The sequence below is a fragment of the Triticum urartu genome, chromosome 1A (assembly GCF_056163025.1).
Source record: "Triticum urartu cultivar PI428250 chromosome 1A, HENAU_Tu73, whole genome shotgun sequence".
NCBI classification, from domain to species: domain Eukaryota; kingdom Viridiplantae; phylum Streptophyta; class Magnoliopsida; order Poales; family Poaceae; genus Triticum; species Triticum urartu.
In genome coordinates, this window is record NC_141873.1 from 331287788 (window position 1) to 331301466 (window position 13679).

The following is a 13679-nucleotide window of genomic DNA, read 5'->3' on the forward strand; positions in this document are numbered from 1 at the left end:
CTCGGGGACTACACCCAGTGGGTGCACTTAGCGTGCCCCCACTCGTCCAAAAACTGGCAAACACACCCAGTGGGTGTACAAACTTAAAAATCTTCGGAAAAGAGATTCTTCAAAGGACATACCAAAACAGACCAAGTGTTGAAGTCGACTGACCTGGACATTGCTCTGAAGAGCCGAGCTTGCGTCATAAGCCGCCTGGCAAGCCTCCCGAGCCACTTTGACCTGTTCCATCATGACTCTAGCCTGGCGTACTGCCTCCTTCGCAGCAGCCGCTTGGTCCTCAGGGACGGGGTATGCAGCAAAAAGCGAAGACGGATCTGCAGTCGACGCTGAAGGCTGCACACTCGTCAGAGGAACAGCGAAAGTCACGGAAGCCCGAGTAGGTTCGCCATCATCCCGAACTGCGGCCTCAGGCGCCGGAGTGGATTGCGGAGTCTTGCCAGCCAACGCCTTCTTCTTCCTCTTCACCCTCAGTGGTGCGTTGTCGTCCTCCGGGAGGTCGATAACATGAGGAGGAGCTGCAAGGAAAACATTCAATCGACCAACGCTTCAGTCGACTCGTAAGCAGGACGTCAGTGATCGTACCAGGGTTGGAGGTGACAGCGTCCTCCATCTCTTGGTCGTCGTTCCTGGCGGAGACCTCAGAAGTTGCACCACTGCAAATCTCGAAAGTTAGTCAGTTGACCCAGTGAATCGACCAAGGATCCGTCCACAGTCGACGAAGGAAAGGAAGTGTTATTACCCCGAAATGGTGGGAACAGCTATCTTCATCTTGGGCAAGGCCTTGGGCGGCTTGGATGGCGTCGTTCGTGGGTGCTTGGGAGCCTTTCCGGCCGGCGGAGGAGAAGAAGTCCGAGGGCGTTTCGACGACTGCCCAACAGGAGCAGCCGCCTTGCCACGTTCCTGCACTGGATCGTGGGCGAGCTTGGACCGCCCCTCCAGACGGGAGGGTTCAGCCTCCACCTCCTCTTCGCTGGAGAAGATGTCGTCGCCGTCCTCTCCCTCGCCGTCGGACTCCCACTCGACCTGGTCGTCCCCGCTCTCGCCTCCGCTCCCCTCACCTTCCTCGGTCGACCCTTGCGCCCCGTTGGGCGTCGAGTACGTCTCAGTGGTAGCCTGGAAGACAACAGACAAGACGAAAGTCAATCGACTTATCCAAAGAAGGCTAATACAGAAGGACAGATATCCGACACAAAGACATACCTGATCCACTTCATATGAGTTGTCGAGTGGAATTACCCTTCTGGCTCCTCGGGGGTTGTCTTTGTTCCCCGTGATGCTTGACAGCCACCCCTCCAGCATCTCGTCGGTGACCTCCTCCGGGTGGATCCGAGTAGTGTCGTCAAGGCCAGAATATAGCCACATCGGGTGGTCTCGCGCCTGGAGCGGCTGGATGCGCCTCTGGAGAAAGACTTCTAACAGATCCATCCTAGTCACTCCCTCACGGACAAGCTCAACCACTCGACCCGCCAATACCTTGACTTGAGCACTTTCCTCCGGCGTGACCTTCAGAGAGATGGGCTTCTCGGCTCGGTCGAGAGAAAAAGGAGGAAGACCGGTCGACTGTCCTGGGGTCGCCTAGTCCTGGCAATAGAACCAGGTCGACTGCCAGCCGCGGACCGACTCCGGGAAGGTGATAGAGGGGAAACAGCTCTTCCCCCTCGTCTGGATCGCAAGGCCCCCGCACAGCTGGATCACTTGCATCTTCTCATCACTTGACTTGGCCTTTTTAACCGACTGGGAGCGGCAAGTGAAAATATGCTTGAAAAGCCCCCAATGCGGACGACAACCCAGGAAGGCCTCGCACATGGAAATGAACGCGGCAAGATAGACTATGGAGTTGGGGGTAAAGTGATGGAGCTGCGCTCCGAAGAAATTCAAGAAGCTCCGGAAGAATGGATGGGGAGGCAGAGAAAACCCTCGGTCGATGTGGGTGGCGAGGAGCACACACTCACCGTCGCGGGGCTGCGGCTCGATCTCCCTCCCCGGGAGACGCGCAGCCTCGTGGGGAATGGCTCCTCCCTCGACCATGTCATCGAGATCTTCCTGCCGGAGCACCGATGGCATTCAGTCGCCCTGAATCCAACCCTTGGGCAGGGTGGTCCGGGAGGAAGATCCACCTCGCGAAGACTTCTTTCCTTTCCCCGCCGCCGCCGCCTTCTTCGCGCGCTCCAAAGCAGTGGTCTTGCCCTTCACCATCGTCGCCAGCTAGGTCTCGCACGGTCTAATGGCGCTAGGGTACAGCCGAGGGTCGCGGGAGGGCTGGCAAAAATAGAGAGGAAGAAAGAAGGAAGAGAAGAAGAGCGCGCGGCTTGGAAACCCCAAGCCGGCAACTTATAAGGGGCTGCTCCCGAGTGGCTGACCGGTAGGCCCAGGCGGTCCAGTCAAATCCCGCAGCGGACGCGCGCGCAGTACGTGGCGAAAAAGGCGACGCGAAGATCGAGGAGTTTCCGCCTTATCACTTCCGATTACTGCGGCTGCTCCCGTCCCGCGCGCTTCCCAAAATCCAAATCCCGTGAGATCCGCGGGCCGCAGAACCACTGGCCAAAACAGAGTATCCCGCTCGCACCAACACTCGGCGTGTCGCAAGCAAAGATATTCACTCGACAAAGGGCCTGGAATGGATCAAGGCGACTGAAAGAGGTCGGTGACGTCACCCGCGACAACTGACTCTAAACGAGGCTCTCATACAGCCCCAAAGAACCAGTCGGGAAGGATCCCCAACTCTACCCCCACTCTAACCTCGACCCATTCGGGGGCTAATGATGAAGCTACATACCTGGGGTAGGAGCATGGACCCGTCTCAAAGAGTCCTACCCAAGGACATCCCTAGAAGAAATCACCTATCAATCGACTTGAAGGTACTCCACTCGACAGGTTCAAGACACTCGACCAAGAAGCTACCACTCGACTATGAAGCTACCACTCGACCGCCAGGAGACCTACAGTCACTCTGTAGGCAAATGGTCAGCTGTTAAGTAGTCTTCATGGTCATTATAGCACTTTATTGGAGGCGTTACCAGTAACGCCCCATCTTAAATGTACTTTAAACCCTGCATTACTGAGGGCAGGAGGGGGCCGGCGAACTCTATATAAGCCACCCCCCTCCTCAGTAGGAAGGGTTCGCACCCCTATAATCCATACACGCATAATCCAGTCGACCGCCTCCGGGCTCCGAGACGTAGGGCTATTACTTCCTCCGAGAAGGGCCTGAACTCGTAAACCTCGCGTGTAACAACTTCCCAATAGCTAGGATCTAGCCTCTCCATACTCACCCCCCTACATCACTGTCAGAGTTAGAACCACGACACATATGACCTACAAAATAGCACAACAAACGATATATCACCATGTTTGAGCCCAATTCGACATATTCACATTGTATACTCTCTCACGCACATCGTCTATCTAGGTCACTCTCTCCAACCCGTCTCACTCTTTCGATCGCACGGCGACCCTATGTGATCAGTTGACCTTGCCTCCTCCCACGCACAAAATATATCTACACGTCTTCACTTACTGGTGGGTTCCATGTGTGCTCTCTCTCTCTCCTCCCCTTCTACGTTTAGACGCACGGGCAAATAGGAAGAACTCGCGGGTGATGTTGCCGTTGACCATATCTAGACGCGTTCACAAGTCACGGCACCAGTTTCACGTACTAGCAGCACTAGTCAGTGTGTACGTGCAATGCACATTAATTTGGATGTATGTTAAGTGCATGCAGATATTAACTACTAGGATATTATTTGCGTGTTGTCATGTGATTAGCACTATTTTTGGCATTAAATTAACTGCACGCTAAACGTGTTGAGCACTCGACATTGAAGCAGTCTAGGTCGTTGGATGACAAGGAATACATGTGGCTTGATGACATTTTATATTTAATTTGATACGGCTCTAGCAGAACATTCAATCGATTAAACCATACATTTCGTTCAGTCTGACTCCGACTTTAAATTATACGACGATCGATATAAAATAAACGGAAATGATAAATGTTTGGATTTTAAGCATGGCAATCCGAATGTTTTTCATGGCAAATTTAGATTACGCGGCGGCGGCGGGGGCGTCTCGCGGTGGGAAGCGGCTCCTCTGCCGTGCTCTGTGTGTTGTTGGGCCACTGACCGACGGCGACGGCGGCGTCTTGTGCCGTTGTTGGTGTACTCCTGGACGTTGGCCTAGCTTCAAGGAAGGCCAAAATGTTCTGGACTTCGGAGTGAGTTGACTGGCGGGAGGAGGCGACTGGCGTTGGTGCAAGAAAGCGGTCGACGGCGGTCATCCATGCCGCTGAGGAGGGCACTGGCACCCGCGTGGGGACAGGCGCTGTCAACGGTGCGGCGGAGACATTCGTGTGCACGGGCACCGGCACGAGCACGCACGTCAGTGCACGCGCAGGCGCAGGCGCTGGCAGGTGCACGGGCACCGGCACGGGCGTGCGCGTCAGTGCACGCGCAGGCGCATGCGCGGGCAGGTGCACGGGGGCGTGAAAGTCGGCGGGCACCTCGTGGAACCCCGTGGGATCAAGATCGGCGACAATGTGCGGCTCCCAGCCCATCAATGCCACGGGGATGGGCGATGGCGCAGTCGGGGCGATGGGAGCCGGAACAAGAGCGGGGACAGGCGCGGCGTCTTCCCGCAAGGCCAGTTCAAGCTCGTCCCAAAGCGCCTTATGTTCTTGAGACTCCGGCTGGGTGTCTTCCTCGGGAAACTGGAACACTAAGGGCAGACCATCGTGATGCGGCATGGCGTACGTTTAGGTCAGGCTAGTTGGAGGTAGACGACAGGAGAATCGGAGCGGAAGAGAGAGGATTGTAGCGATACTCCCTCCTTTCCGGTTTATAAGGCTCAATTCAAAAATCTCACCAACCAAGGTAGATGGTGAGTGGTGGAATACTTTTTGTAGTTTGCAAAAGCACCCAATTAATGCTCTTGTTTTTCTCAAAAAAATATGTTTAGCAATGCATTAATTGCAATGCATGCATGCATTAATTTTCAAGCCGTACATATGTCCTGTTGTATTTCTTAAGAAAGGATTTGGTCAAACATTTTGCTTAGTTAGACTTCAGACAAGTTATATATGCAGAGTAAAAGGATAATCCCTCCATACCAGTGCATTGCCTGATTTATTAACTCAAGTACTAGGCACGAACAAACGGGCTCAATTCCGTGCTCATCCTGTAGTAGTAGTAGTAGTAGTAGTAGTAGTAGTAGTAGTAGTAGTAGTAGTAGTAGTAGTAGTAGTAGTAGTAGTAGTAGTAGGCAATGCAGTTGATGGGTGACCTTGACGAGCGGCGACCGAGGGAATTGAACCGTGCTCGGCACGGTAGGTAACGTTGTCTAGTTACTAAAGCATCCCTCCGTTGTTCATCGGTAGTCATTATGGACCGGGGACATGAGGGGAATTTCCTAGGGCTGGAATTCTGGCCGCCAGATATTTCGACTTGAAATGCTGAGGCTCGACTGGTTGGGGTAATGGGGTTTCCTAATGTGCGTACCACGCATGCCACCGAAGGACACGAGCCCGCTTTTTTTAGGATCAACACGAGCCAAGGTCTGGCTGGTACGCCGTTGGGTCCTACCATTCGAGAATACGAAAGGAACCTTTTAAATTGCCGAATGAATCTATGTGTATTACAATACCTGTATTTTCCTTGCAAATACTAATCTCAACATGGTAATTGATTTATGACGAGTTGTTGAATTAGAGTGAGTTTGTGATATAGTGATCTCAACATGGATTTCACATTTCATGGTATCCCTAGTAATTTTTCCAATGCAAATTCAAATTTAAAAGATGAACAACATGGAGGTGAGAAAACTTTGTATGTATCAAGCATATGACCACACACACAGAGAGAGAGAGAGACACACACACACACGCACGAACACAACAACAATCCAATAAGTATAGTGCATCTATTTTTCCAAACCATGCATGTATGACACGAATTCAAAAATACTCCTTCTATTCCTAAATATTAGTCTTTTAGAGAGTTCAACAAGTGACTACATACGGAGCAAAATGAGTGAATCTAGACTCTAAAATATGTCTATATACATCCGTATGTGCCAGTCCATTTGAAGCCTCTAAAAAGATTAATATTTGGGAATGAAGGGAGTAAAATGTAAGACATCCATGGTCCTCAGTTCAATATTTAAAATGAACATGAAACTGAAACATGAATATTAAGTCTATTACTACAGTACATGCAAATGTTCTATTTAGGCGGAGCTATGATTGTCGGGGGTCAACCCCTCGACCTTAGATAAAACTGTGGAGCTCTGTTTAGGGTTGTTTAGATTATATTTGTCCCCACCCTCCCAGCCACCGATTGGTTGTGCACCCCCCACCCCTCCTCCCCGGGAGAATATCATGTGCCCCCATACCTTAGATGCTATATGCCAATACGAGTTGCTTGGAGCTTGTAGATCTGAAATATAGCAGCTCACATGATGTGTCTTAATATTTCTGCAGGAAACCTTGATGAGTTTGAGAATTGCACACAATTTGTACAAAAACTACTTAGATGCCCTTTGATCCCATATCCAACGACCTCGAAGCTCGTATCACCGTAGCATCTAAGATGAAGGAGGACATCATATTCTCCTGTATGTAAGAATATCATGTGCTACCACACCTTAGATGCTTTGGTGATACAAGCTCTTCGGAGGCGTTGGATTTGTGACCCAACACATCCTCGGTGGTTCGAATGGTTTTTTGCAGAAAAGCCCCAAAAGAGTTCGGCCACTGCTTACAAGCACAAAGACTGCTCAGATGCCATTGGATCTCAGATCAAACGACCTCCAAGCTCGTATCACCGTAGCATCCAAGCTGCGATAGCACCTTATGTTTTCTCGCACGGGAGAGTATGAGGTGCTCCCGCACCGTAGATTCTATGGTGATACGAGTTCACTGAGATCTAACGGCCCACAATAAGAGGTTTGAATGTTTTTGCAATATATGGCTGATAGAGTTTGGGAAATGCATAGAAAGTACAAGTACTACGCATGTGTCATCTGATCACTGATCATACGACCTAGAAGCTCATATCACCGTAGCGGGTAATTAAGCTATGAGGAGCACCTAATATGAGCACCGGGGAGCCGTTGGATCGAAGATGCAGCGGCACACATGAGGCATGAATGTTTTATTTGCAAAAAAACCTTTGGAGAGTTTGGAAATTGCGCATAATTACAAAGACTACTCCCAAGCCATTGGATCTCACTTCCAACGGTGTAAAAACTCATATCACCATAGTATCTAAGCTGCAGGGTGGATGTGATATTCTATGCCGCTGTCATTTTTGTTTGTAAACTTGCAAAATACATGTAACTCGTGTCGTTACTTGTCTAACCGCGCAAAGTTTTTGTTCAAAAAAACCATCCTACACTGAAATATCGGAACAACACACGGGGGTCCCACTTGTCATTAATCAAATTTGGACCTAAAACTAACAAATCTGAAAGATGAGATTCGAACTGGCAACCTGGACTACAAAGCGTAAGTTGATAGCCTGAAAAAACGAACGGTTGTTGGCTTTGTCCCATAACTTGATTTTATCTATACAGTACTTTCGTTGAGTAGAGTAGAGGGAGTGCCTCGTCAACACGTGCATGACTGTTGTCTCACTTACTGGTGGGTCCCAGGTCTGCGATCTCAATCTCTCTTATCTCCATCGTCTAACCTTTGCACGGGCACACACACGAAGAGTGGCGCTAGCTTGTCATGGTGTTATTACAACTAAAAAAAGCTTGGAAAATAGAAGAATCGCCCAGAACAAGAGACGTTGAGGCTGGTCGAGACGGAGCTAACCACATCTATCCTCCGTGCCACGTTTGCATGATGAAGATGTGTGGCTAGTGGGGTGTTTTCGACTGACTGGCTGGGTCCCGAGGTCGAACCATAGGTACTATGTCTGATACAGTATATTTTTACACGCACATTTTTCCTCCGTGACGAGACGTGGCACACACTACCGCGCGGTTTCGGGGTCCTCCCGGGTGGTGCACGCATATATTCTTCCTGACATGGGACGCCCTACCGCGCATTTTCTAGGTCCTCCTCGGTCGTAGCGCTGAAGCAAGTAAATGAGTTGTCAAATCATGAAAGACCACCTTTCCCGCCGAGTACATCAGTGAAGCACGGTGGCTAGCTGGTTGGGCTAGTTCGACCGATTAGCTAGGCCGCAGCCACATTTGTTTTTTCACCCCTTTTTTATCTACTTGCTGGCAGCTAAATATAAATATCCACCACGTCATTGCTCTGGTGTTTGGGTGCGGCGGGATTTTTATTTTTTGATTGACGGGAGCAAGAGCAGCAGGATTTTTAATTTTTTTGATTGATGGGAGCAGGCGCGGCAGTAATTAGTCACGATGATGTGAGAAGTCGTCGACTGGTGTTTTACCGTGGTGAAAACCAAAAGATTCCCCGCTCCCTCCGCCATCCCGTAGATTGCATTGCCTTTCAGCCGTTTCACCCCCTTTGCTTCCTCTCCCCATTGCTTCTACCTAGTGCCATGGTAGCACAGCAGATCACGGAGTCCGAGGTGAGGCTCCTGACACAGGAGCTCCATGCCAAGGATGCGAAGCTCAGGGCCAAGGACGTGGAGCTCCGTGAGCTCAAGGAGGAGAGGAGTGCCATGCTCCTCCGTTATGTGCGGGAGTTCACGGAGCTTCAAAAGCGGCAGGCATCCACCACAAAGATGCTCGAGGCATCGGCGGAGTTGCTGTAGAAAGAGGGAGATATGATAGGCCGTCAGGGGAGCCGGTTGGAGCGCGAGCGGGCCAATCGTGACGAGGTCCAGGATCGCCTCAGCCACTTGGTGAACCAAGTTGCCACGCACGTGTTGTGGCTGCGCGATGCCTACCATCGTGCCAGCGCGACGATGCCGGCCGTCGGGCTAAACCCGTTCGACCACTCAGTCGACTTCAACGAGCTACGGCTTCCTGACCTGGTCTCCTTCTTCACCTATATCTCCGAGGAGCTGAGCCGTCTCCGCACGATGGTGGGGGCTGAGCTGGACAAGGAGGGGTTGCGGGCTGCCGTCGCCGTTGCCGGGTGAATCCTTTCAGGGCTCCGTCACCGGAATCCATTCGTGCCATTCGACGCCGTCTTTGACGAGCTGGCTCCCGTCGACCGGGAGCGGGCTCTGCGGGCGGTTGCACCCTGCATCACCAACGTCGTGCGCCTCGAGAAGAAGAGGGACTTCGGTGGTGTTTAGGTGCCCTCTGCATGGGCATGTCCATGTCTCGGTGCAACATGACCGTTGGATCAAACTCAGATGGTGCAGATCAGTCACTGTAGCACAAAGCGTGTGGGTGTGTTTGGTTGCATTCTCATCTCAATATAGTTGTTTCCTCTTCGTGTATTTGTTACATATAGGAGTAGTTGACATGCGCACAACATCATTTGTTATCGTCATATCTTACTACCCTAGCAACAAGATTGTGTAGTACTGACGTATGAACCACTGCACATGCCTAGTAGTAGGAGCACTATGTATGTTCAAGTGGCTGCCGTGTTTCGCACTCCTCCGTCGTAAGAGTGGAAACGCTTGCTGTAATCATTTTTTCTTTTGAAAAACAGTGAACACGCTCTACCGTGCGGATCCTCCTCCAGCCATGCACTAAATTACTCACTTTCGCCGACGTGTGGGACAGCCAGCATCAGGGTCCACCAGCCATGCACTAAATTACTCCGTAGTAGAGTGACGGTAGACTACCCCGATCGAAGCGCCGCAGTAATGCCCGATGAGCCGTCAAATCACAAAACCCCCTCCTTTCCAGCAGTAAGTTGGACGGACGAAGCAACCATCATTTCACTCTTCTCTCTCAGCTTCCTCTCTACCCAACCCTCGCTTCTGCCTCATCTTGTTCCTCATTTCTTCAAGAAAACCCCGACCTGCTTCTTCCATTGTTCTTCTCTCCCACTGAAGGAAAGGTGAGTGCATCAATGGTGTTGATTCTGGCCAAGGCCCGGTCTTGCAACCCCGAGACTGATCCTATAACTCCCTCTCTTTTCTTCTTTTGGGTTTGTAATTATGGTTTCTTTTCTTTTATTTCTATTTGAGAGTTTCTTGATGGACGCTAGAGCACCGGCCGAAGTGATGTCTATGGCTCTGGCCAAAACCGTCGAGGCTCATGGTACGAAGAAGCGCAAGCACCCCACCAAGACTACCACAGACAAGCTCAAAGCCATCACCTTGTCCAAGCCCCCCTCTCCGGGATCCCTCATTAAGCAAGTCCAGGTAATATCTCTTCTTGACAATCTTTTTCTCGATCTTGATCATGTTTTTTCATCTAACACGCAGTACTAGTACTGGTAGTACAACTTTCTGGGTGATCTTGCTGTCGGATTTCGGGTTCCGGCAGACCCTTGAGGTTCGAACACTAGGGTGCGCGTGGAGATTTCGCCTCCTACCTACCTGCACCCCTCCGCCTCGCTGAGATCTAAGCTATGGAAAGAACAACACGAGAGACACAGGGTTTATACTGGTTCGGGCCACCGTTGTGGTGTAATACCCTACTCCAGTGTGTGGTGTGGTGGATTGCCTCTTGGGCTGATGATGATGAACAATACAAGGAAGAACGGCCTCGCGAGGGTCTGTTCTTGGCTGGGGCGATGAACTGCTGGGAGGAGTTCAGTCACCCTTCTCTCTCTCTCTCTTCTCGATTGTTGATCTGATTCGATCTCCTCTCTACTCGATCGTTGGTCTCGATCCCCCTCAACCTCTCTCTTCCAACCCTGTGGGTGGCTGGTCCTATTTATAGAGGCCCTGGTCCTCTTCCCAAATATCAAGCGGGAAGGGAGCCAACAATGGTGGGCTAATTTGAAGGGGGACAGCTAGTACCAGCTATCCTGACAAAAGTAGTCTTCGCCTGCACAAAGCTCTGGTGGTGACGTCGTCTTGGGCTCCATGATGACCTCCGTCTTGCAGTCCTCCTGGCCTTGGTCTCGTTGCACCGAAATGGCAACCTTTGCCTGATGCCTCGGTACTCCGCGGCTGCGCTTGCCCCCTTTGCACCAAAGAGGAAAGGAGGACACTGCGCAGGCTGGCACCCGTCTGGCACCCTTGGTCGTCATGGCTTGTGTCACGGGAACCTCGTGAGGTACCCCGCCTTGATCTCTCCGCCTCCTCGCGAGCCAGCCTGATGAGGCCGTGCCTGAGGAAGCTCTGCGTCGTCCGCCCCGCAAGGCTTGGCCCCTCGCGAGGGTCTTGGGTCTGTGTTGGTGAAGATGGGTCGTGCTGGGGCCCCCTTTGAGCCACGCCGCAGGCCGCAGGCAGGCAAGTCTGGGGACCCCCGTTCCCAGAACGCCGACAGTAGCCCCCAGGCCCAAGGCGCGCCCGGACTTGGCCGTGCAGGGAGGCAGAAGGGCAAGAGCGAAGCGCCGCGGGCCCTAACAGCCTGCGGCCTTGGGCGCCGCATGGCGGTTGATTGTACGTGGGCGTCTCCACTTCCCCATGGTGCCTCGGCAACTGCACGGATTGGACAAGTCCCTGCATGTAAAGTGGGTCATGATTACCTGCGATCGTGGAGGTCGGCGGTTGGCCTTCGCCGGCCATAAGTACGGAATGGCGCGCGCTCTTCCAGTCCATCCCTCCTTGCTTCTCCTTCTTCCCGGTCCTTGCTCCGTCTTGCTGCGATGGCTCTGATCCGCCGGTTCTCGACGGCAGAGAAGGGAAAGGCTCCCCGAGAGGAACCAGACCCGCTCCCGCCGAAGAAACGACTCGTCCTCCGTGGCCCGGACAAGGGGGCCCATCAGGTGGTGTCGAGGCCTTGGTGCGAGCGGGCACCGCCGGGGTTCGCGCTTCCCTTGTACGCCCACATCGAGGGGCCTGAAGGAGCTGATGCTGATCGCCACGGGCGGCGCCGACGGGTCACGAAGGTGTGGGTCGTCCCCCCTGGGGTCCACACCGAGGGCTCCTCCCGAGATTTCGTGCTCCACGTCGCCATGCCTCCTCAGTCTTGGATTCTCCTTACTCCCTTCTTCGCCTCCATCATCCCACAGGGAGAACTCCTGGAGCTTTGGCTGCAGCATGCCGGCTGCTGCACCCTCGTGACCGAGGCAGAGGTCACGGTCGTTGCCCCGGGCGAGGTCTTCATGACTCAGGGCTGGAGTGAAATTGCCCGGGTTTGTAGGACAAGAGGCGCCTTTGCGATCCACTTGGAGTACGACGGTGCTTCGGTGATGTTCTTCAAGGTCTTCGATGCGAACGGGCGCTGGCTGGAGTGCTGCCCCAGGAGAGGTGGCCAGGATCCTGCTGCGGCGTGGACTGGACCCGCCAACCGCTCCCTTGGCGGCTCCTCAGGCGGTGGAGGCGTCGAAGGTTCCAGCGACTCCGGCGAGCTCTTCGCGACTCCGGAGACGAGCGACGACAGCTACGAGCCCCCGAGCCAGCGCCGCTCCTGGAGCAGGGCGGGCTCGTCAGGCCGCCGCCGACTCTGATCTGGATGGGGTTGGCGCCGGTGCTTGACGGCCCACTATTGATGATGGCGTCTTTTGCAGGGGCGCGCGTAGTTAGTGTCCCTTTAGGATCTGTTCCCTGCGAGGAATCAAAGATGCGTCCCGTGGGGGCTTGTAAGGTGCCTGTGATCCTGTTTTGTTAATATAACCCTTGTCGTAGAATTGTGCGAGTTGATCATTCCGTCTTAGCTCAGTCCTCCCTTTCGAACCTCGCAAGGGCTTGGTGCTCTGCGCCGACAGGTCCCAGTCCCAAGGCGGCTTCAGCCGTCGCTGGTATGCCAGGTCACGATGCCGTGGTCAAGGCCAGGAGGTGAGCGACCCGGAGTCCGATAAGAGCCCCTGAGTCGCGATGCTCAGGAGGTCCCCTTTGGCGCTCAAGCAGCCGCCGTTCGGTGAGAAAGGAGAGCGGCGTCGCTAACACGGGATTGCATTAGGTGTGGGGATGGTGCCACGGTAGCTGGCGCTTCCGGGTGGTGACTTATCTCAAGAATCAGGGGCCGCTCTCTGGTGTGTCGCCGGGTCCGTGCATCGGCAGGCGCGAGGTTGCTCGGCGAGGTCCTCGTGTGTCCCTCCCCTCTCGCCCTTGCTCCCCTTTCTGCTCTACGTCCTCGGGTCCCGGCCCTCGAGCGAGTCTCAGCCGTCGCTGGTATGCCAGGTCGCGATGCTGTGGACAAGGCCAGAGGGTGAGGGCTGGAGAGCCAGTAGGAGCCCTGAGTCGTGATGCTCAGGCACCCCCCCTTTAACGTGCAAGCGGTTCGCGCGGATGAGAGTGAAGGAGACACCGCAAGGGCCTCACCTGATGCAGCTCCTTTAAGAGATCATGTAGACCCATCAGAGAAAGAACGAAGGGGTTGCCATGACAATTGATAGTCAGCCGTTGGTTGCTTCCGAGGGGTAATGAGGCACTGAAGGCTTGACGAGGTGGCTCCATGCGGGGCTGCCGCAGCCAGAGCTCTGCCATCCAGGTTTGTCGGTGTTGCAGGGACGGACCCATGCTCAAGCGTCGTGCCGTTTGGGAGCAGTTCCGTCAGTTGAGCGGGCAACTTGGTCAAGCACATTAGCCGCGAAGGAGTGGATTCATTCAAATAGATGCTGGGAAGGCGGACATCACTGGGTCAGGCCCGAGCGACTTGGGGATCATGCAGCCCAAGGGGCGCCCCCAACAAGGTAAGCTAACAACATGAAATAAAAGGGATACACGCCACAGGGACGG